A 25,681-nucleotide genomic window follows, 5' to 3' on the forward strand; every position below is an offset into this window, starting at 1 on the left:
CATTGAAATATGGTTCAGTTCCATTTATTGAATACTCGGGGTATTCAATAAATGGTATCGATCGAAAACTCAAAAAGCATTTACAGTACATAAAAAACAACGGAAAGGAAAACATTCTATATTTGACTGACCCACCAGTGGTAGGTGAAAGGAAATTTCCGGACAGAGACACCTTTGTATAAAAATAACAAATTATGAAGAACTGATGCCTGTATTCGGTTCTAATTTGGACGATCCAAATGACTCTGGTTATTGCAAATCATACCTGCTTCTAATATACTATGTGTAGTTAATTTACTGTAGTAGTTTTTTGATCGGGTACTTATGCATAGCAAGACTTCAAAATTAAAAAAAAACTGATATTTTTTCACGTACTGACATTAATAAAATCGTTTGCAGTCATTAAAAATAATTTTTAATGTCTAGGCAATAAAGATGATAGATGAATGTATTTTCATCTGCTTACAGAAATTGATGTGATATATTTCAATATTTTACCAAAAATTTTTTTTTTGGTAATGAACGTATTACAATGAAGATCTTATATACATAAATTATATACCATTCCTATGATCGTGTAATCACGAAGTATTTGTTTAGAACAATTTTGATCCAACTGCAGACTAGTCACATAAACAATCACATGGAGTCCTGTGTAGAGAAAATTGTTTTTGTAAAAGTATTCGTTTTGAAAATGTTTTTCTTTCGTGTAATCCATTGTTTATATGAAAATAGCTGTTTTAAGAAGGCTTTTTCTTCCAGTTTGTATCTGAAAGTTACTTCTATGCATGATCTACACAAATCTCTGTATAGAGTTGTATTTTGAAATTGATTGCATTGAAAGCCAAAACATTCCTTTCCCAAAAAATTTTTCTTCAATAAAATATACCATTCCATTTTGAACAAGATTCCTACGGCTGGGATTTGATCAAATAAACGAATGAATGTTATTTACGTACTGTCATTGTTGACATGGGTGGATTCAACTCATTTCGAGACGAAAAGTAATTTTATTAACGAACTGAGTGTTTTTTTTATAATGTTTTCCGTATTTGGTACTAACGAGCCGATAAGGCAAGTGTCTTACGGCGAAACATCGGATGTCTTACAATGAGGATGGCAGCGTCCCATGTAAGTGAAATTTTACATCTTTTATTGATTATATTGTGTAGGAATCCTGTGAATAATATCTGATTCGATTCCATTACGAATGTTTGGAACACAAACGAAATAAAGAAATATGTTTTTCGTTTAATTCAGCAGTCATATAATAGTATTTTTTTTAGAAAGTATATATTTTTTTCGTGTAATTCAATGTTTTTATGAAAATAGCTGTTTCGAGAGGAATTTTTCTTTTCAGTTTAAATCTGAGTTACTCCTCTCTGTATCTATAGAGTAAGGAGGGTGAGTGTAAGCGCACAGCACTAAGGCCACATGTGACCCATTGTACATCCTCCCGAGGAGTTGTCCTAGGTCGTCGTCCATCCTGTCCTTTCGAAGAAGGTTGACAGGTCACTGGGAGACATCTCCTTCATATCGGCAGGTGCAGGCTAAGACTCGCCAACTACACACTCTCTTATTGACGATAACTCCGGGCACTCGCATAGGACATGCCTGACAGTCTCATCTTCCTGTTCACACATCATGCATAGCTGTATGTCCACTAGCCCCATATTATGTAGGTGTTTCCTTAGCTGACAGTGGCTGCAGAAATCCTACTGTAAGGCGTAGATTTTTCCTGGTCATCGCCAGATATTTCTTCGGCGCCAGCTTCCCAGGATCGCCCAAGGTGATCCTGGCAAGATTACATCCTTTGATTTCATCCCATCTCTTTAAAGATTGAGCATGGGTGTAACATTTGGCTAGTTCCGCAATTGTCGAATTCATCAGGCCGTCGGTGCCTCTGGGTCCTAAAATTCTTAGTCCAGCCGCTTCCTGGACTAAAGATACGGCAATGAGATTACCTTTACTCCTGTCGGGCCCTTTAACCCACCTCAGGATAATGTTATTATCTACCGAGGCTTTGGCTGAATCTGTCTGCTGTTAGTGCATATCGTTATGTTTTTGGCAGGAATTTTTTTCCTGATCATTTCTTTTGTGGCGATTGAGATACCAGCCTGCCCTGTTTGGACCACGCTGTTATTTTTTTCCATTCCCCAGTTGATTCTTAGGCTTAGTGATATGGATTACACTCCACATCTTGAGCCTTCTTTGGTTTTTGAGCCCTCTGGATATATGCGTATCGCTTTTGTAGCATCTGACTCTGTGTTCTGTTTCATTTGTATTTTGTAGGGTTTATTAAACACAGACCTGGGTTCAATTGCATCACTGGTTGCCTGCAGCAGAGGTTGCGCAGTTAGCGCTTCTCGTCATAGGCCCAGCCTCAATTGATTCATTTCTACTTCGAGGTTTATACCAGCCGTGCGCAATCGTACCATGACCAGTAACGCAACCTCCTTAATGTACAGGTCGAGAAGGGCCAGACCCGTAATTTATTCCATTGCCGCGGTTGATGTTGTTCTCATGGCTCCTGTGATGTTTAAACAAGCCAGTCGCTGTATTTGATATACTTTTCGGATGGCCGTTGCTTGTAGAACTTTCGATCCCCATACAATGGTTCCGATCATTAACATAAGTCTTATGATTGCGGTGTAGATCCAGGTGACCACACGGGGTGAAAGACCCCATGCGCGTCGCACTGTCCTCTGACACTGCTCATAAGCCACATATGCTCTTTTTGCTCTACGAAAGTTACTCCTTTGCATGATCTTCAAATATATGTATAGAGGTAATTTCTGAAATTGATTGCTTCCTTCTTTCTTTTGAAAAATTCCCACACATTTTATATCAAAATGAAGAAATAGAAAGCCAAAACCTTTCTATCCCAAAATAATTGATCTTTTCTAGAGATATACCTTTTCAATTCACACATGGTGAATATTTCACAAACACAACGTCTGCCGGCTGAAGCCGCATTCTCAACATTGGTAAGACAAATTCCAAATGAAAGAGTTTCTCACATCAAAGGAGCTTTCAACATCAAGTTCAACTAAAATTCTCACACAAAATAGGATTTTCTGAACATAAACCCCCTATAACTGGCTCGAATATGATACTAGCTACAAAAGATTAAATAAAAGTGTATGGAAAAAAGCTGTTAGTATAATATGTACAGCTTTCTCTCAAGCAAGGCAACTGTACGTAAACACAGTTTATTGCAGCATAAAAATGCTCCGCATGTGAATATATTGGCTCTTTAACTTTTTACGAATCTGCCTGCCTTACATCCCATTCCAAAATTGCTTTCTTTCCAGAGGGAGCCACATCTGCATGGTATTGCACTCGCAACTCCTTTGGAGTATCAAGCACTGTTATGCATTAGTTATTGTTAGTTTCACCGTTTATTACTATTACAGCGTTCTATTTGCAGGAATTATCCTCTTCAGTTTCATTTGCAATGAGAGAGAAGGAATGATATTGTGATGAGGAAATTTGTACAGTGCTAGATACATTATTTTTTGAGTGAAAAAATTGAAAAAGGATTTTTCAATACAATTCTACAAATTATAACTTGATCAAACCATTTTTTCAATAAAATAATGACAATTGCCTGCTTCTTCAGTGTGACTTGAATCGAAAACTTCAGTCTATCATTAGTGGTCAGTACTTGGTGGTTTTGCAGCAATAAGTAGTCTCGATATCAGAAAACTCTGAACATAACTGAAGCTCATTTGATAGTATCAATCAATACTTTTTGGCGAAACTGATGAAACCTGCAGTGCCCTTGGGTTTCTTAGTTGAATCAGCGAAGTTTCTCAACTTAACCTAACCTGTTACATTCAAGATGTATCGCTCCCAATATGGCAATGACACTAATGTGTTTGACGAAACAGTGCAGAGTCTTTTGGAATGAAACGAATTCTTGTACAACTGTCACTAAAAGTGACATTTTAATTGGTTGTAAAGAGTATGAAAAGATGATGTCTATAAAGTAGCCTGTTAAAAATATTTTTAACACAAGTGTTGAAAGTATTTTCAACACAATTTTCTTCGATCAAATAGCAATAAACAAAACATAACTATTCAATTTTCAAGGAAGTTTCATCATGAACAATAGATATAGATACAATTGAATTCTGTAACAAATGTATTATAAACATTAATTACATGAGCATTAATATGAAAAGTACAATTAGAACAACTGCTGATATTAATACCTTGCGATGTTGAAGAGGCTTGTAATATATTTGAACTAGCTGAGTTAACAATTTCATGGGCATTAACGTTTAATTCTTTAGGTGAAGATGAACTGTAACGCTGGAGCTAGCTATTGAGATTATTATTTCAGAAATAGCATTTTTATAAGGAATAGATTGATCGATGTAACCCTCAGCTACTGTTGTAGAGTTCCATCTTCTGTGCTCCTCAATATCCGTTATATTTGCTCCTGATTCTGCTAGCAGAGAATCTGAAAATCTCCTGAAACAGTGATCTGTATATTCCTTTGGTTCCGGGAGGTTCAGAAACTCAGCAATGGAAGAGGGCATTTTCCCAAACGTGTTTATACCAACTGGGTTGGCACTGCATTTATAATTTGAGTATTTCAGAAAAAAAATGTTGATTATTGATAACAGAAAGACGTAATGCAACGTATTTATTGGAATAGTCAATGTTTTTTCCAACAATGCAAGTAGATCGACCCAATTTCGTTTTTTTATTTGGAATTTGAACAATCAATGATTTACCTATTAATTTAATGTCTTTTATTGATAAACAACTACTCCCCTGGCTGATATCACGAAGGGCGTTGGATTATATCCGACAGGCGTCAGTGCAGGAATCTTCACAGAAAATTTCCTGCATATGAAATTGGAAATACAACTGAAAGAGTCGACTTTTAATTTTGGAACGGACACACTTGCAGACCGGTTTTGGGCTCATTAGCCGCTCGTCAGTGAAATGATGGTAATATAAGCATTTCTCTCTGGGACAGCTGCCCGGACAGCTGATGATCTCTGTTCAGTTGGCATCTCCTGAAGGGGTGTATTTCAGGGTGATTCCCTCAGTCCCACTCTTTTCTGCATCTCACTATTGCCATTATCCGTTGCGCTCAGAAATACTCGAGGGTATAACTGTGGCACCCCCGGAAACCGGAGGCACAAGGTCACTCATCTGTTCTATATGGATGATCTTAAACTTTATGCATCTGGAGAGAAGGATCTCCATCAGTCCTTGAGGGTGGTAAAAGAGTAACGCATACTATCGGTATGAAATTCGGGATAGACAAATGTGTCAGGTGTATTTTAATTTTTTCGAAAAATATTTACTCATTTATCAATTTCCATTTTCTCCCCTTCAAAATAGTTGCGCTCGGATATAATGCACTTGTGCCAGCGTTTGTCCCAATTAGAAAATCGAAAACTATTGTCTCCGCTTGATCTATGGTATTCGTATGCGACTGAGGGAATCGCCCTAAAATACACTTCTTCTGAAAGGGTGTCACCCTGTTTGGACTCTGGTTTGACCAGATGTTATGGTGAAGCGAGTCCGCCAGATAGTGGTGTCAGTTGTTCAAGGCATCTCACTATTTTGTCGGGTACAGCAAGGCATCTGCAAGATGAGCGCATGCGATGTTGTATCAAATGCCTTGCAGTAATCGATCCAGGCTATGAAGAGGTTATCCTTATATTGTATTGAATCCTGAGTTACACATCTATCGATGAGCAGGTTTTCTTTACATCCAGCGACTCCTCTCTTCGACCCTCTCTGCTCATATCTCCATTCGAACACTCGGTCAACTGCGGTGAGTATTCGTGTGTATGAGATGCTTGTGAACAACTCATAACATGAATTCAAGCATGTCATCGATCTGTAATTCTTAGGAATCGACAAATGTTCGCTTTTGGGGATGAAAACGGTCCGCCCTTCGACAAACTAATCCGAAATTGGCTGTTCTCCGTCCAGTCATGAGTATAAAACTCTATTCAAATGGCGGTGGGTGCTTGGTAGTTTTTTTCACCAATGAGTGTTCAGCCCATCTGGGCCTGGAGCAGCAAAGTTCTTGGAACCGACAAGGGCTCTTCGACCGTCATCCGGGGTTATTGGATTGTGCAGTTCATTGAGCTTAGGCTGTCGAAGCTCTTTGTTGAAAGCTTCAAACTGCGCTAGAGCTAGAGTGTCTAAGTTGAGTGGCTACGGGTGTTAATAGATGTCCTTTCAGAAGGATTCCACCTGATCAGCGGTCAGCGAATTATCCACAAAACGTGGAGGCAATTGGAATCAGCGAGAAAGTTTCTCGCAGAACCTGAGGTTTTCCGAGATACTTCTCGCTCGCCTCACTAGTGACTTCTCAGGGGCAATTAGTATCCGTATCCTATCAAGGCATGCTGTTTGGTGGTGTGGAGCACGCCTTGACTCAAAGTGTGATGGATACAACGTAGTTTGGCAGCTATTTGCCGCACTGCGAGCGTGAAAGGCCTGTTGACCGCCCTGTAATACATCACACGAGACGCGTGTTGTCTCACCGAAGCCTCCATCTTCTGTACACGCCGTTGAACACTCTGAACCGCAAGGCCGGAATTTCGTCCTTTCGATTCGAAAAGCGATTGGACTACGCTATACAAGGTGGGGTTAATTTTCCAGATATCAGCCTCTTCTGTTAGAACACCATAAACCCCCGCATCCAAACAAGCCAGTTCTTGTCGCTTCAGGGGCCTAATTCTATGGAACGCCCTGTGTGTTCTGATTGACTCCATTGGTGGCTTGATGCAAATCTCCTCTCCAGCCGTGTCAACAAGTGTTAGAACTGTAACTTCTATCACTTCGTTAGCAGGCTGGAAAGGAGCTATATAGCCCTGCCTCCGAAGATAGAATACGTAAACCCTAAGATTTTGGGCGAAAAAGGCGGCATGCTCCGGATATGTTACTAACTACAGAGCATGCTTTCTCACCATGTACCCTCTTCGCTACTCTCGTAACAATGCATGATGTTATTTCTTAGCTCATGCGTTCACTCAAAACGTCCGTTATCATTCATTGCCAGGGTTTGCATCTGTAGTAAATCATCGTTATGGGCCGCATCACCTTGCACCTGACCCCAATTACCAGGAACTAAATTTTTGGTCTACGGAGTGGTTACCCCTGTGGACCCATGGACGGCACCGGAGAGAGAATAGTGTTTTCTTTCCAAGGCCAAGAATATTAGTAAACATCTCTGCTTATTTTTTTTTTCACGGTAGTATGTGCTGGTCAGGCATTATCCCCCGAAGCCCCGATACATTCAGGAGGGCGCGCTAGCATTATCAACCAATGACCACTCCCCACGCCGTGGTGTAAGTGATCATTGGGCCCAAGAATCATGTGCCCTGAGCAATCGCAGTGAGCCAAGAATGACAGCCTTCTGCATGTGTTCGGCTAAGATTTCTGCCTCAGTGCGGCAAGCCGGTATGATCTTAAGATTCGAGAGTAGGGAGGGCATCATTCCACCAAGGACTTCAATAATCAGAAGAACCATCTTAACAGAATGGACCGAGAATCATGTGCCCTGAGCAAGAGCAGTGAGCCAAGAATGACAGCCTTCTGCATCTGTGCGGCTAAGATTTCTGCCTTAGTGTGGCAAGCCGGTATGATTTTATCCAATAATAATCCAATAATCGGAACAACCATCTTGACAGAGTTATCTGGATAGTCTGCGGAGTTCGAAGAGAAAATCTCGACATTTTATCCGTTTTTCCTCCTCTTTTCTGGCGATATTCGTCTCGCCAGGAGCTGAAAACTCCACGACAAAAATCGTTCTGCTTTGGTGGTCGAAAAGGACTACATCGGGCTTATTAGCTTGTATGATCCTGAGGATGGGAAACGAATAAATCTGTTTTTCCGTTGATCAGCTGAGGCCCCCATACGAACGACAACTCTCAGAAGTTGAGAAACTTGTGCGAGCTAAGGACTAACGAGGTCTTACCTTTCAACGTGTGATACCTAACACGGTTGCAGAATCATCCCAGCTTCAACCAGATAAATTCTCTCGAGAAAAATATCTGGTCGAAGCGGGAATCGAACCCACGACCATCCGATCGTGAGTCGGACGCACTACCACCGTGGCCAATTCCACAATAGTTCCAATATATTCGACACTTCTCGTTCCCCACAACGGATTCAATATCCCCCTGAGCGTAGGGCAACACCGGTGTCTCGTCAATACCGTAAGAGTGCCGTAGATGGTAATATAGCACTCTTAGGGCCGCGTTATATCGATGGATATAGGCCGAGACCACACATGCTGGACATGCTGATAGCAAGTGCATTAGGGTCTCGGGCGCCTCGCGGCAGGCCCTGCACCTTGTGTCAGGAACCTCTATACCCATCACGCGACTGCGATAGACTGAGGTGTTGAAGACACCATTCTAGCAAGCTATGATGAACCCCTCAGTTACCGACTTCAGCCCACTCGATCTGAGAAAAGCGAACGTCAGGCGCTTTGATAAGCCAAGGTCTCCAATGTTATTGAAGAAGACCCCATGCATTGGCTCATCCTGGTGTCTCCGTAGATGTAAGGTGTTCTCTGTGGCTTTTATCTGAACTTTTTGCTGAACGGGTTCCAACACGGTGACAGTGTTGTGGTCACCTCGTTCGGAGTCGAAAACTATACCGAGTTCATCAGCTGCTCGGGCAGCGGCCCTAAAGAGAAATACTCCAATTCCTGCTCTCTCATGGTCACGGATAATGCATTATTATTATTATATAACGTTCTCTTCAGCTTCAGTTCCTTGCTACAAAGTTTGTTGATTTTACGAATCTGATTGAAATCTTTCACATTTTGAAATAATTTAAAACTCACTTGATTACTTCATAAAGTTAATTTTTTTTCCTGGACGAAAACATTATTTCAGTCGATTCGTCCACCAAATTATTTCTTTTCTTTCGCAAACCAAAAACAAATCATGATATTTGAACCCATAAACATAGTTTCTCATGGAATTCATACATTTCTTGTTCGAATGAGTGCATTATTATATTTTTAATCCACAGTCTCTGTACCAAAATACACCTGGATTTTACAGTAAGCTTTGTTTTTGGAATAATCTGCCTCGATAATTCTGCAGCATCGATTATTAATATGCAAATAATGAATGTTCAATTGCTGTTTGATGTTAAAATACTATTGTTTTCTTCTCTTTGGGCCTTACCGAGCATTAATACCGGAACAAAGCATTTGACAAACAATCAAATGATTAAAATAATGTTTGGAGCGTTGTCAACATTTGTGAAACAAGTTAATGATGTATTCAAATAGTGTGAATTGTAAATTATTATCTGTACTAGCAGTTGTTCCGCTGACGTTCATGCAAATCTACTGAATTCAGGGTAATGACAGATGGAAAATGTATTCAGAATCAAGATGATGCCAGAAATTCAAATGTATACAGAGTTTTTCTCAATAACATACTGGTACTGAAAAACTTCGTATCTTTTATTCAAAAAACTTTCATATGAATTGACCAAATTTTTTCATGAGAACTTCTGTATGACCCCAAACATTTTTGTAGGACGTACTAGGTAGGTACATTCTATACATCAACAGGCATTTTTGCCGTGTTGCATGATTTTTTATACTTGAATGAAAGAAGTTTAAGAAATCTTCATCTCTGACTGACATGAATGCTGGTAAGAAGCCCCTTCGTCAAGATGTGCAGTAGATGTGTAGAAATTTGTTATCAGTCTGTTAGATTATTCGAGCCGTAAACATCCAAATTCAGGACCGTATTCAATTGGTGATGAAGTTTAAAAGTAAATTGCATGAACATATAGGTATTAAATACTGACCCAAACCTTACGCAGATACAATTTCTCCAACCGGCCATGACTCAGTCCAGTAGCTGTAAATTTCAAAATATTGATATCTCTCAACTACATACACGAGGCTCTAGTAAACATATGTTGGAAAACAAATACCTTCCTGGCTACTAACACACTGGATATTGAATTAAATTCGAGAGACATTTATGTAAGATTCCTCACAGAGGCTAGTACCGCAGATGTTTCTCGTTCATCCAGTAGCAGTACCACGATGAAATTATTCAAGTAGATCACCTGCAGACCTCGAATATACCTGAATAATTTCAGCTGTTTTCCGACAGACGTTTACCAGAAACTATTGTGTAGGTAGTTGGGAGAGATCGGTATTTCGAAATATTCACTTTCTTATACGTATGTATATGTCTTCTTGATTGTTTTCACTTTTGATTTTGATTCAATGTGTTTCATTATCACTCATTGCATTCTACTGTTATTGTGCCTAATGTTAAGTACTACCTGTTTTGATACCTATGATTTACTTGTTTTCTATCTGTATTTATGAAGTGAGACAGTGAACAACGGACTGTTCTGATGCTGGTAATAGATATAATTGAAAAAAATATATTTCCAAATTGTAAAACTTCAACATGTCATGAGCAACCCAAAAGACCAGATAATAAAAAAAACCTACGATTCACGTGATGAAGTACGACAATGGCGCACTAAAATACTTCGTTACAAGAAGCATGTTTCACTTATGCGGTTTCATAGACCAAAGAAGTAAGAGAGCCACAAAATGCTTGGGATTATTGAGACTGATACTTGACAACAGTTTTTAGATGCTTTCGAAACTTTCGAAATCAAGAAATGTGAAGTGAGTTACATAAATGGCATCGCTCATCCTGCAGAAGTTATTCGAAAGCCACTATTTCTGACAGTCAGCATGGTCTTCCTGACATCAGTCTACAGGGAAATAGCATGGCAACTGCAGTTGCTAAGAGGCCCACTAGTAATTTCAAATTCGATTCCTGCAACATCAGAGGACTCAACTCAAATTTAGACTCAGTGCATCAACATCTGCAATCAAATAGTCCCCATATTCTTGCACTCACAGAAATCAAAGTCAGTGCTTCAACAAACCTCGTCAATTTTCTATATCCCGGCTATGATTTCCACTCCCGATTCAGATGTAACTTTGGAATATCTCTTTTCATCAGGACCGATATCTCCTGTCAACGAGAGGAAATTCTGAAGCCCCGAAACTTTGATGTTATGTGGTTAAAAATAATATAACAGAAGATCACCAAATATATGCTGCGTTTATCGACCACCTAGCAATACACAATATAGGGGACTATTCTCTTCACTTGCAAATACCGTTGGATTTCTGCAAAGTTTGACATTAAGGATCAGCTGAATGGGAGGATCCTCAAGATCATTTCCGAAATTTCTCCTGGCTGAGGGTTTGCTGGCCAAACTCCGATGCGATGACTTATCGGATAATTTTTGTGTATGCCTCTTCAGCTTCCTGAAAGGATGATCCATATCGTCTCTAACTCTCTTTTTATTGTATAATTACCAAGAATCCAATATTTTGCTTTGCTGATGTCAGCACAGTTGTCTAGACATTCCATTTGGATTCCAGGACATTGGCTACGGAGGCACATCTTCACCGGCAACAGGAGATTGCATATCTCAATGAGGATCCAGAAGTGACTTCGAATTGAGGTGAGAGTAACTAGTTTCATTTAGATGCCATAAAAACCCAGGCATCGGTTTACTCCAAGAACATAAATGTCCCCTAACCGGATATAATAATGCCAGGTCAGACATTTCCGCTTCCTTCTTCGATAAATTTGTTGGGGGTTGAAATGGACACCAATATGTCTTGGCACAATCATGTTGCTGGAATTGCAAAAACCACTTCAAAAGATTGGAATAATGTTCCAAACCAGAAAACTGTACACATCTCAGCAACTTTTGATGATTTATAAAGCTCAGATCAGACCTACTTCGGAGTATTGTTCTCATTTATAGAGATATGCCCCCAAACATACCCTGAAGTTGCTGGATTTCATCCAGAAAAGGGCAATCCGCCTGATTGAAGACGCGAACATCACGTGCAACCTATATAGCCTGGAACATTGAAGAAAGGTTGTAGATTTGTCTCTCTTCTATAGATACTGTCACGGGAAGTGTTCAAGTGACTTGGCACATTTGATTCCACCAAGAGCGGTACATATCAGAAATATGCGACAACCTATGTCTGCTTATCGTTTTGGGGTTCAACTCAGTACACCTCAAACTTCACTGTTTAAGGAATCTTCCATCTGGAGAACTGCGTTTATGTGAAATGATCTTCCTGAGAACGTTATTCCAAATGGAATTGATCTCCAGCGATTAAAATCCAATATGAATCGATACTTCCGCACAGGCATCGCTTTAAGAGCGCTTCAAGGTTTTTTCTGTAGCGCTTGTTCTGTCCTTGAAAAAATATAAGGTCCTATTCCAGAAAGCCAGTTGTTTACTCTACATACGTAACAAAAATTCAGATCTAAATAGACCTTCTCTAAGCATATCCATCGACCTAGCCATGGCTTTTGACAGTCTGTCACGAGATTCTTTCAAAATGTTCATTATTTCCATTTTGATAATTATTATTTCTCTACAGAAGGATAAGCTGGCCGGGCTTCGTTTCTGAGACTCCGATACATTCAGGAGACCGCGTGCTGAGCCAAGGACTTCAATGTTGTTGAAAAAGACCCCATGCATTGGCTTATTCTTGTGTTGCCGCAGGAATGAAGTGATCTCTGCTTTTTTCTGAACGGGTTCCAACTCGGTGACAGAGTTTTGATCCCTTCGTTCAGTGTCGAAAACTGAACACATTTCATCAGCTGTTTGAGCAGCTGCCCCAAACAGAAATGTTCATATCATTACTAGTACTATGTTGCTATATCGCTGCTGTTTCAATGTTTTGCCAGAATATGAATCAACAAACTAAGGCGTGCGCAGCATTATAGAACAGTGCTTTCAAAACATTGTTCTACAGCGCCATCTAGTGTCGAGTTAAAGAAAAATTGATAGCCTTAAAACCTTCTCTAAGAAAAATTACTTATACATGTCAAGTTTCATCACGATCGGTTGAGCGACTTACCAACCAACAAACATCCATTTTTATATATTAGATTATTATATTTTCATTCAATGCAAATGGAAACTCATAAGTCTTATGATGGATCAAGATTTTTCAATAATATAATTTATTACACCTGAACACATAATTGTCAAAATTGTACAGGGTTTACCTACTATAGATCTGTATTCAATCCATAATAATATCTAACTGCATAACAATTTGCAACTGAAATGATAAAATTTTCGATAATGTGTATTCGAAAATAGTTCCTACTTCTAAAAAAAGCAAATGCGTATCACTTTCATTTTGGAATGAACTCGCATGAACGCCACTGGCGAGAATAAAAGTCAAATTGTTCATGAGAAAATGCATTCGCAGAGTACGTACCACAAAAATATCGGGGTTCATATCATATCCATCTTGAAAACATTTTTAAAATAGCTATTTATGATATGAGTGTTAAAAGTAAAGTTTTATTTTGTGAGTGAAAAATATAACTTATTGTTAACACAAATATCATACAAAGATTTTTGTACAACTGTCCTGTTTTCATAATAAAATAGATACATTTGATATTTCTATAAAAACACATTTTGACATCTCTTGTCATGTTATCGCATTTACTGTGAAGTGGCCGTGTCAGGTGACGCCGAATCACCTGGTTACCAACAAACAGTATTATCTACAGCTCACGCGTTTTATTTAAAATCACATTTCAAGTTTTTGCTAGTGTTTATTGTCTTGCATAATGAAGAGCACTAGTGAGGAATTGTGTGTTCCTGACGATTTTGAAGATGATGGAAAAAGAGCTTTGATCGAATTGTTACCAAAAATATTTGCTCAGCAGTACCACATCGCATATTCTAATTTTCTTAACTGGTGTAGACTTGAAAACGACGAAGGAAATTTCAGCGAAACCGAATTCAAAGCCTATCTAGAAGAGAAATCAGAAATATGGAAATCGTCAACTTTGTGGAGCAAGTTTTCAACGATAGAGTCGAGTGCGCTTGTTAAAAATGGTGATACAAGCAAATATTTCAAGGTAATAGCATTCTCAAAGCGGAAAAATGAGAGGTGTGGGCCCAAAAAATCAGAAACTCTTACGTTTGAACAAGTCCAGAAGTTTATTAATGAGGCTCCAGATGAAAAATATTTGATGATAAAAGTTGATACTATTTTCAGAATATATAGAGCCTGCCAGCGTGAAGAGCTGTGTCATTTATCAATAGAAGACATTAAATTAATAGGTAAATCATAAATTGTTCAAATTCCAAATGCAAAACTGAAAATAGGTCGATCTATTTGCATTGTTGATAAAACATTGGGCATTACACCCTTTTGTTATCAATATTCAATGTTTTTTTCTAATACACTCAAATTATAAATGCCATGCCAACCCATTTGGTATAAACACGTTTGGAAAAACACCCTCTACCATTGCCGAGTTTCTGAACCTCCCGGAACCAAAGGTCCTGCACCTTGTGTCAGGAACCTCTATACCCATCATGCGACTGCGGTAGACTATGGTGTTGCAGACACCATCCTGGCGCAAACCATGATGCACCCCTCAGTTTCCGACTTCAGCCCACTCGATCTGAGAAAAGCGAACGTCAGGCGCTTTGATAAGCCAAGGTCTCCAATGTTATTGAAGAAGACCCCATGCATTGGCTTATCCTTGTGTCTCCGCAGAAGTAAGGTGATCTCTGCGGTTTTTATCTGATCTTTTTGCTGAACGGGTTCCAACTCGGTGACAGAGTTGTGGTCACCTCGTTCAGAGTCGAAAACTATACCGAGTTCATCAGCTGCTCGAGCAGCTGCCCTGAGGAGAAATGCTCCAATGCCTACTCTCTCATGGTCACGGACCATGCAGAGAAGGTGATCCGAACTCCTGACGAGTTTACAGGCTGTATCCAGTACCATTCTGTCATGTAGACATTTCAAACTCAGAAGTCCACGGCCTCCCTGTTGTTGGGAGAAGTACAACCGTGAAACGGACGATTTGGGATGCAAACTCCTATAGAGATGCAGTTTAGATGACCAGATCTGTCGAAGTTTGTGCTGATACTTGCCGCGGAGAGAGTTTTTCACTGCTGTTGCCTCTTGAAAGTGGCGTTGTTCCACCCCGAGGTAAGTATACGTCTCTCCGGCATCCAGATGGTGTAGAATGCTTCCGTCTACGAGCTGCACATCCTCTCCGTAGTCCCCGCATCGTCCTCTATTGAGATGGACCTTTTGAAGGAACCCCGTACAGCCAAAAAAAAGGTACTCACGTCATTGCGTATGAGAAAAATCAAGCCTTGATATAACACAGAGTTACTATCCTATCCAAAACTATACATGGAGGCAGTCGAAATTCAGAGATGCAGAAAATTCCAACAGAAAGAAAGACGGAGTTAACAGTCATGAAATCTAACTACCTTCATTTATTTACTTCCGTATCAGGTCATTCAACCAATTTAGTATCTACGTACAGGACAACCAGAACACTACAATTTCTCATCGCCACCTGCAGATCACAGGCAACCCAGGGAAATAGCTGTGACACAGTTATCTTTGGACGAGAAGAGAATTGAAACTCTCCACGTTTTTTTACCGCTTTTTTGTGAAGGCACTGATTGTACACCAAACATGGTCATAAAAACTGTCAAATTCTATCTGGTGGAGTTTATATGTAAGTTCAGAGTGCAATACTTTCAAATAATGTGCAGGATACTCCTTTTTGAGAACAGTGCTGTGCACTCTTCTTTTAGCCAGATCACTCATGCCTGCATTACCGCTTTTTCTGCTGCTGGTGTTCTTGTCCTGGTTCTGATGTTGATGTATTTCGGGGTAATTTTCCTTCTCAGGCACTCTTGGTTGAACCATAAGTTATGCGATGCTTTATGGTACTTCATTTTTAGTTCAAAGTAGTATGTGGCTTATCAAGCTGTACTTGCTTCTTTCAATAAATCAATAGATGTAGCCGTCACTACGTGGTAGTAATGGCTACATCTCATAAAAGTGGTAAAAACCACTTTTATAAAAGAGGTAAAAACACTTTCATGAAAGCGGTAAAGAGAATTGACACTATCTATGGTGGTAGTGGTAGAAACCACTTCTACAAAAGTGGTAAAAACATTGAAAGTTTCAATTCTCTTCTCTTCATTATTATTTCCTACCACGTAGTAACGGCTACATTCATCAATTTATCTTTAGACTTGAATATTTACACCCTTCTATCAATTCCATAACACTCCAAAGCTTGCCACTGTTCTCTGGAAGAATGAAAACCGCCATCTCACACTATTTGCATACAATTTATTCGAATTAAAAATTTACGCGATTTTTTATTGCAAAATAAATAAAAGATACGTTCCCCTAAATGTCAGACCGCTTGGCCTACGGAATCATCTTGGAAGATGTATGAAAAAAGATATGAAAAGAGAATTGCAGCACAAAGGAAACAAAGACGTGATGCGGACTTCAAATCTCATGAGACCGAGAACGTGGCCGGAGAAGTAATGCATTAAGAGGCGGCATTTGGAAGAGGGGCGGCATGCAAGGAGATTCAATAACTTTGAGATTTCACACTAATCAGAAAATGTGAGAACGTCGGCGGCGGTGTTAATTGAATGAGCCGGTTGAAGTGTTTGTTACGGCGTTTCAGATTTCAGCGGGAACATTTAATTATTTGTATAATCATACCGAACGAGGAAACTCGAGAAATTGGTGATGTTGAGATTCTTGCATGAATGAAACTCTTGAAATTATATTATGCACTCCTTCTAGCTAGATTAACCGTACGGGATTTGTTTGAAAATGAGGAGAATTTTAATTTTTCTCAAAAAATCATTCATTCATCAATTTCTGTTCTCTTCAGAATTGTCCCCTTCACTCGAGCCAGCGTTTTTTCTAACCCTCAAAACAGTTGTAAAATATTCACTTTTTTGTATGTTCTTGGGATCTCTTAGTGATTCGGTTTTCATCTCCTCAATCGTCGCAAAACGTCGTCCTTTTATAGGTCTATTCAATCTTGAGAACAGGAAAAAGTTGTAGGCGCTCATATCTAGTGAATACGGTGGCAGAGGCATGATAAGCTTCTCGCAAGTAGTGCATAACTTCGAGATAATACTCCTCATTACATAAGACTATGTAATGAGAACTCGTAAATAACTACTCCACCGTGACATTTAATGGAACTTGGCGTGCCTTTTTTTGGTCTTGGCTCACCTGGGCCAGTGGAATGATTGGACTTTGGTTTCGTTGTCATAACCATACACAATAGAGCAAATTTGGATAGCCGTTGGCGTCATTCAACAATTTTTGAGTAATTTTCGAACGAACTTTGCTGCCACACGTTTTATGCCCGAAATTTTCGAAAAAAATTGCATAGCAAGAGACAACCAATATGCCGACATCCACAGCAAATTCTCTAATAGTGATTCAATAATTCTCCAAAACAATTTTCTTCAGTGTTTATTTGGAAGTGGTTGACAATATTTAATGGTGAATTCAATTAGTTCGGACTTTCATTATCCAATATGATTGGACAAATGAAAATTGTAATGAATAGCTGAAATATCAATTATATTGAGCAATACAACCTGGAAAAGGAGTACAATAATACAAACAAAAATGTCATAATACAAAAGGAAAATGACATCAGACTAAAAACTATAAGTATGCAAAAAATAAAAATGAATCTGAAAATCAAAAAGATTTCAAACTACGTTAGGTAGGACCTAACATTACCTTCACAATGGAGAAGGAAGTACACAACGAATTGCCATTCTCAGACGTACTGGTGAAGAGGACCGAAAACCCACTCACATGGGACAGTATTTGAATCACTAATCCAATCATCATCTATCTCCCAAAAGGAAATCATCAAGACTCTAGTAGATCGGGCTATTGGGCTCTGTAATATGAAGGAAGGTCTCCAGAAGGAACTTGGCAACATCAAAATAGATCTTCAGCGGAATTGTTACTCCAAAGTTATGCAGGAACATACTTTGGCTGAAAGACAGCAAGAGTCTGGCATGTAAGATAAGCTATCACAACCTGTGCTTGTACTTTCCTAGGTCAGAAGGATTGTCGAAAAGGATAAGAAGAATTGGGTCCAAGTTCAATGTCAGAACCTGCTTCAAATCCGGAAACATCATCCGTAGTAGCCTCACGAAAACCAGGCCACCAAACGCGGACTGCGATTCAAATAATTGCATTTATCGAATACCATGTGCATGCAGTGCATGTGAGTGCAGTAAATCTTATTTCGGTGAAACTGAGAGGTCATTGGAAGTCCGCAAGAAACCAGCAAATCGAAAATAGCAGAGCATGTTTTGGACTCATCAACATAACATCAAGTGGTCGCAAGGTGGTCTCATCCACAGGAAGGAACACTGGTTTGAGAGGAAGTTAGAAGAAGCTGCATGTATGTTACCCAACAACGTATTCAGTCAAGCTGGCGTTGAGATACGCAACATATGGAAACCTGTTATCAAGCGGAGAATGATCAACTCCTGCTGAACAGGTGAAGAGGAGAGAGGTAAGAGGAGTAGGTGGGAACACTCGAACGATCTTCAAATGGTTATCTCTCGAAGAAATAGTCAAATCATTGTGAACTATATTGGTTTGAAGTCTTTTTCAATTCATTTTCAAATTCTGCTCACTTTCAGTTTCATTCTTTCTAATTTCTTCTTTATGTTGTGATCATTTTATATATTGGTTATTTTATTCGTTTCTTTGTATTTCCATTCCACATATAATTGATATTTTAGCTATTGATTATAATTTCCATTTATTTTCTTATATATTCTTATCGAGTTTTCTTCACTTCATCAACATTTCTATCGGTTGTTGATATTCTGGGGCGTCCAGGACCAGCGTCGTCATTCACATCTTCTCGACCTTCTGTGAAGAGCTTGTACTACTTGTGAACCTTTTTCTGACTCAGACTACAATCACCATTTGCCACTGTCAACATTTCAAGTATTTTTGGGTACTTCATTCCACTTTTTGAACAAAATTTAATGCAATATCTTCAAAACATTTTTGTCGATACCAGAAAATCGTCAAACACGCAAAAAAGTTTGTTGGTGAGGCAAAAAGTTTTTTTGCCTCACCAACAAATTTAAACATGCTAAACAGATCAATCTGTTTGGAGTGTTGTGTCCATGAATTTTCATTTTTGATTTATATATATATACATATATATATATATATATATATATATATATATATATATATATATATATATATATATATATATATATATATATATATATATATATATATATATATATATATATATATATATATATATATATATATATATATATATATATATATATATATATATATATATATATATATATATATATTGAGGGTTGTTAAAGGCTTCTGGCGGTTCTCCTACCTGCGATGGTTCATTATCAATTTGTGGTTGTCTTTGAGGGTTGTTTTTAATTATTGTTTTCCAAATCCTTGGGATGTTTAGTGAGTCATCCCTTTTGATGATGAGGCCTTGCTTTTCGATTTCGATAGCTTCCCTGATTTGTCGAATTCTTGGGTTTTGCACCTGTGCTATCTGTTTTGTGGACTCAAAATTAATCTTGTGACCTATTTGTAGATGGTGTTGAAAGTGGGCAGAGAAGGTTTGTTTTGTTCTCATCGAGTTTTTGTGCTTCTGGGTTCTGGCAGATATAGTCTGTTGGTCTGACCGATATATTGTTGACCACAGTCCTCGCATGTGATGCTATATACTTCTTGGTTTTCTAGGGAAATTCTCTCTTTCGGTCTGGGCAGCCAACTGGATATCATTTTGTGCGATTTGTAGGTTGTCCGGATGTTTTTACGTCTTAGTATTCTCCCGATTTTGTCGGTCACACCTTTGACATAAGGTAGTGTCACAGATTTTCTGTCGTGTGGAGAGTCTTCTGTCGATCTAGTGGATGTTTTTTTGGTTCTTTTTTGTCTGTCGATGACCTTTTGAATGATCTTTGGTCCGTAGCCATTTTGTCGCAGAGCCTTTGTTGTCTTCCTTAATTCTGTTGCCCTGTTTGTTGGTTCTGTTAGGCGGAAACTGCGGGATATTAACGTGTTGGCTACGGATTGTAGCTGGGTAGGGTGGTGGTGTGATGCTGCTTGTAGGTAGCGGTTGGTGTGTGTGGGTTTTCGGTAAACTGTATAACCCAAGTTGCCAGTTGGTTTTCGAAAACCAACTATCCCATTCAAATAGGAAACTTAGTGTAACCACTTTGTTGACTTAGTAGCATTGAAATAACTCTCAAGTCTCTCCTCTTGTGTAAAAAAAGGAACAAATTCCCTTTCTCTAAATCGGTACTATGAAAATGAAACACTGGAGGCTAACATATGTCTTTGTTTGAGTCTAGACCCTAAAACTTCTGCCGAGTCCTTTTGGAGGCCCAGATCTCGTACTAAATCGTTCAAGTCTCATTGAGAGAAAAGTTCAGGGTCATTGGTACCTGGATCGTAGCTGTCATTACTGTCGCTACTGCTACTATGTGTTTTTGCGTCTAAATCGTCTAAAATGTTGTTCAAGGTATCCGGAGGTGAAGGAAGAGGCAAGTTAGGTCCATGAGGAACAGGGTGAACAGCTTAACGTATGTTGGTGGGGTATGAAATATCCTTTCTCTTTTTCAAATTGAAACATTGTACTGAACAAAAACAAAAATAACAGTCATCACTGCGATTTTTAGGCTCACTCCAAACCATGGGTACTCCAAAACGAAATGAGTTTTTCTCACCTTGAAACCATTGTCTAAGTTTTTCAACACACACAGAATACACTATATGTGGAGCTCAAGATTTATCTTGGTCCCCTGATTCAATACCAAAGTATGCAAAATACGTCTTCTGAACAAAATTAGAAATATTCCTTTGTTGCTTCTTGATGGTATAAGACCCACAAATTTAACAGAAATTGTTAGGAGAGTTAACACATCCTTTAGTAGCCATTTCTTCTCGAAACGGTAGCACAGAACTGTTTGTGACTGATAGAGGCAGACTGACACATACATGCCTTGTTTCAGTAGGAACAAGATTTTCACATTTGTTCGAAGGTGGTTGACAATGTTTTGTGGTGTATTTCATCAGTTCGGACTTCCATTGTCTAATATAATATAAATTGATTTGAAATTCCTGAAAAAGTATTAAAAAGATTAACCAAAAACAACAATTTTATTTGAAAAAAAAACTGAAATTACAAAAAAATAACATAAAACCAAACAACAACCGGGTTATCACCCGAATACGATTGTGGATACTAACAATCGAAACGTCGTGACATAACATTTTTTGTTGATAATAATTTTTAATTTTCAGCTTTTATTAATATTTCAATTTTTATTGGTTGTTGTTTGGTTTTATGTTATTTTATGTAATTTAAGTTTTTTTGTTCAAATAAAATTGTTATTTTTGGATTTTTCCAGTTCACATACGTTTTGTTATTGAAATAAATAGATTAAAACCGTATTTTATCTTAGATATACACTCACATTGTGTAGTAACTTGTTTTTCATGAAAACTCCATAATTCAGGCTCAATTCCTCGCCTATAAGCTATATAATACAGAAACATCGAACCCATACCGAACCTAAAACCCCTGACTGGCTATAAATCAATGATTTATAAGTCTTCAATATGCCCACTGACTATACGTGAAAGATTTCTTTCCATATACGAGGAATTGGACAAATTTCAGATACGCAGTTGGTTACCTCGTTCTAGGCAGATGGGGTGACGACAAACCTGTTGTTTGTTGTAGTCTTCAGCTTACTTCGAGGAATGATACTCTGACGGAATTCGATTTTCAATTATCGGAAATCATCGACTTTATGTTAATGATATACACTACCTTGCACTGACGAGTGGCCAAACAGCCCGAAACCGGTCTGCAAGTGTGTTCCAATAATTGAAAATCTATTGCGGCAGTTGTATCGCCAACAGCATATGCAGGAATAACTTCAGTGAAGAATCCTGCACTGACACCTGTCGGATATAATCCAACGCCCTTCGTGGTATTAGCCAGGGGAGTAGTTGTTTTCTGATAGGTGTCAGTCCATTAACCTACTGTGTAGGATTTTGAGACTGGCCTGAACGAATTGTTCTTTTAGATGGTTTGATTTATAGCCAGTCTTCAAGTATGCCCACTGACTATACGTGAAAGAAAATTTCAGGTGAAATTTTTGACTTATCTATAGGTGATAGAATTTCTTCACTATTTCTTCCGTAATCTGCACATAAAATACTGTTAAAATCACCAGTTGAATATCCGTTCAATTTTTTCATCGCAGACCTGTGTAATGAGAAGCTTAGTGTTGTTGGTCTGCATCACTGCAATGTATTTCTCACGATGAGTGAAGTTTTTTGAAACTCATTAATATCGTTGCAACTGTAGCCAGTGACAGGGCCCTGATGCAAATCCACTTTGGTCATGCTGCATAGTTGAATTTCATCGTTTATTAATTATCTAGTATTCGTTCAATCAGGTGGTGGCTGGAGGGCATTCTGATACACTTGTACATTCCAGCTAATCAATAACTGATAGAATATTGATTCAATATGAGTAATTTTCAGAATTAATCAGAACAGATGTCACGCTTCGATGACAAAAAGCAGGATTAGCAGTATTCAGGACAGAAATAAGCTGCTTATCACTCCAAGTGAATATCAGAAATCATTTCACGTTGAAATTGCGGAAAAATGCCGTTTATAACGAATGATGCAAAATAATGAACGAAATCTGATGCACTTCATGGAAATACTGTATTGGGAATTTGCAAAACTCTATTTGTATCGCTAGCTTTGAATTTTGATATGGGAAAAAAATTTTAGGCATATTTTATTTACATTTCAGCTCTATCGAAAGTGATACGTCCAAATTTCCCAGATAAATTTCTAACGAATTGTTATTTAGCAACAATAGGAGATCAAATGAAAATATAGAATACGAGTCCGCAGGATTGGTTTCATCTATCACTGGTTGCTTGATTGATTTTGCTCAAAAATAACAGATTTTAATATATTAATGTATTCGGGCAATTATTAAAAGTTCCGCCATTTTGAAGTAGTTGAAAATATTGACATTATATTTTAGGATTTTGAAGTTTTTGTCAGGAGCTTCAAAATGATGTGTCGCAAGACCCCCCTTTCCATTTAATTTTTTTTTCTCAGATGACGCCCAGTCGCCATCCTAAAAGTTTCATCTGTCAATTTTACTTCAAAATAAAGTATTCATGCATTAATTTCATTATCCGAAATTTCAATTTTTTGAGTTGACGCGTTCAAAAATAAAAGGGGTGGGACATTAAAGAAATGCACTGTATAAAAAAACCTGTTGCCAAAAAATTAATTATTTAAAAGCTATAGTTAATTATTAATTAACTTGTTCTATTGATGTCCTATTTATTTTGTCCATATCAAATATAGGACAGGAAAAATTACTATTGTCTAATTTCTATTGAGATTTTTGTTTGTTACGACCGATTTCAGTTTACTTCAAAATGGTGTAATGAACCGAAACCGGTCGTGACGAATAAAAATCACAGTAGACATTAGACAAGAGTTGTTTTCCCCATTCCATATTCATTAATAGATAATATAACAATATTTTACCCGACTTGTGTCTTCACTGAAGATCACACATTTTTTTAAATGATTTACCAAAAAATTTTGCGCTTTGTGTAGCTCTTTTTATCAGTATAGTTCATAAGATCACGTTATGAAAGTTAAAAAAAATGTCAATATTTTGTTTGTTACATTTTTTGACAGTAACAAAACGTGAATGATCGACGTATTGTGATAACTTATTTTTTATTTACTATTATATTCCCGTTTTTGTATTGAATATAAACATTCGGTTGAATGTTTTGGCGCCATCTGTTTATGAATTGTTCGGGAACAGATAGATACATAGATAGATAGATTTATTTGACTGTTGTACAATAAGTGTACAGCATGTCATACACAGAAAATAGTCATAGAGAGATGCATACTATATAAACTGATAAAAATTTTTCATCACTTCCAGATTCGAAAGGACATTATGTTATAACATAACGTACACATTAAAATATGAATATACAAATATGAATACACAAGAACTGGCCAATACTTGAAAAAAATCCATACTGAAACTCATTAATACAGTTTATTGTATGATTTTCATTATGAAGGGTTACAAAAATCGCGACACGTGTTTTGCTATACAGTAGCTTTCTCAAGCGTAAAATAAATATTTGGCGCTCGAATTTTTGTAGGCAACTTTTTAGTATTTGTAATCGAATTTATGTAATCGGTTTTCAGTTTTTTGTAAAAAAACCCATATTCCGGATTGTTGGTATTATCGCAAATTATTTCAACAGATGACGTAATTTTTCGCTTTCCTTCCAATTTTTCCTTGAACCATTGTACTGGAGGCTTATTTGGGGGACATTTTTCAAGGGAAACCATTACTGTACGAGACCTTAACCTCGAAAGTGTCACCTGGAATGTGAGAAGAATGGATAGTAACAATGAGGAGAGATATAGGATAAAAGAGCGCATCATGGACGAATGGCAGAGGGAGTGGGAAGACGGAACGACTGGGTGGCTGTTATACAGGTACTGTAAAACAGTCGGATTTGAATCGCTCAATCTGTCGAGGCAGGCTGTCCAACTGTTCACGGGGCATGGAAACTTCCCAGGTTCAACCTGGGACCTGAAGTGAAATGCCCCTGTGGCTGCGGGGTGCCTGAAACGGCAGAGCATGTGCTTGAGAGGTGTATGGAGGGAGATAAAGTCGGATGGCGCGAATGGAAAGAGCGGCTGGAGCGAGAAAACGGAGGAATGCCACTCAGAGGGGTGAATTGAAAGAAAAGGGAATGGATTCATGTTGCAAACGAATGTGCAGAGAGTGTGGTGAGGGATGAAAAAAAACAATGAGAGGCAAACTGCCGCATATAAACCTGAGAGGAAAGGTGGTGAACGGTATGCGCCTCGGTCCTGTTATAGACTTGGTGGGTGAACCCAAATTTTTATTTAATTTTTGAATAATAGACAATATTAATATATTGTATTATTGTTATGTCTTGTTTTGATAGCTTGATAGTTATTGGAGATTAAGTAGATGAGATAATTGTTAAGTATACAAAAAGAATGTAATCATTTAATTTTCACTGTTGAATTTGCTGTATTTATGTTGAATGGGTGATAAATATAAATGGGTCTTCTAGCCCGCTGATTTCGTCCCTTCGTGTGGGCGGCGTTATGCGTCGACTGCATGATGGGGGGGGGGGAGTTCGGAGGAGTAGGGGTTTCCTTGACAGTGATGGCGCTGAATAGAGGGAAGATTTGTTTACATCGTTTTCCAAATTCTCGAAATATAAATGCCAATTTGCTTTCTCAACCAGGTCACTGAATATTGCTATAATTGTTTTCTTCATCTGTCTTCTGTAATCCACTATTGTTTGCGATCCGTTCGAAGGGACGCTAATAATAGGGGAGCCCAAGCGGAGATTTCGGGATTTACTAAAGCGCGGCAGATTAATATACAGGGGGATACCTTGTACCCGGTTAGGTACCTCCACCAAATATGAGCTCCATATATAAGGCCGCCTGTGAGGGATAAACGATCAGATTAGTACAAAAAAATTGATCATCAGAAATTCTCGAGCGCGTCAGATTAGGGTAGGGTGAGTTGATTACCTGCTAAAAAGTGTATATTCCAGTAATCTGACAATTTGAGAGTGACGTAAAGAAAGGGAAGGGCAG

Source organism: Leptinotarsa decemlineata, unplaced genomic scaffold (genome assembly GCF_025532065.1).
Source record: "Leptinotarsa decemlineata unplaced genomic scaffold, Ldec_3_MD MMD2_tig00026328_RagTag_RagTag, whole genome shotgun sequence".
Classification (NCBI taxonomy): domain Eukaryota; kingdom Metazoa; phylum Arthropoda; class Insecta; order Coleoptera; family Chrysomelidae; genus Leptinotarsa; species Leptinotarsa decemlineata.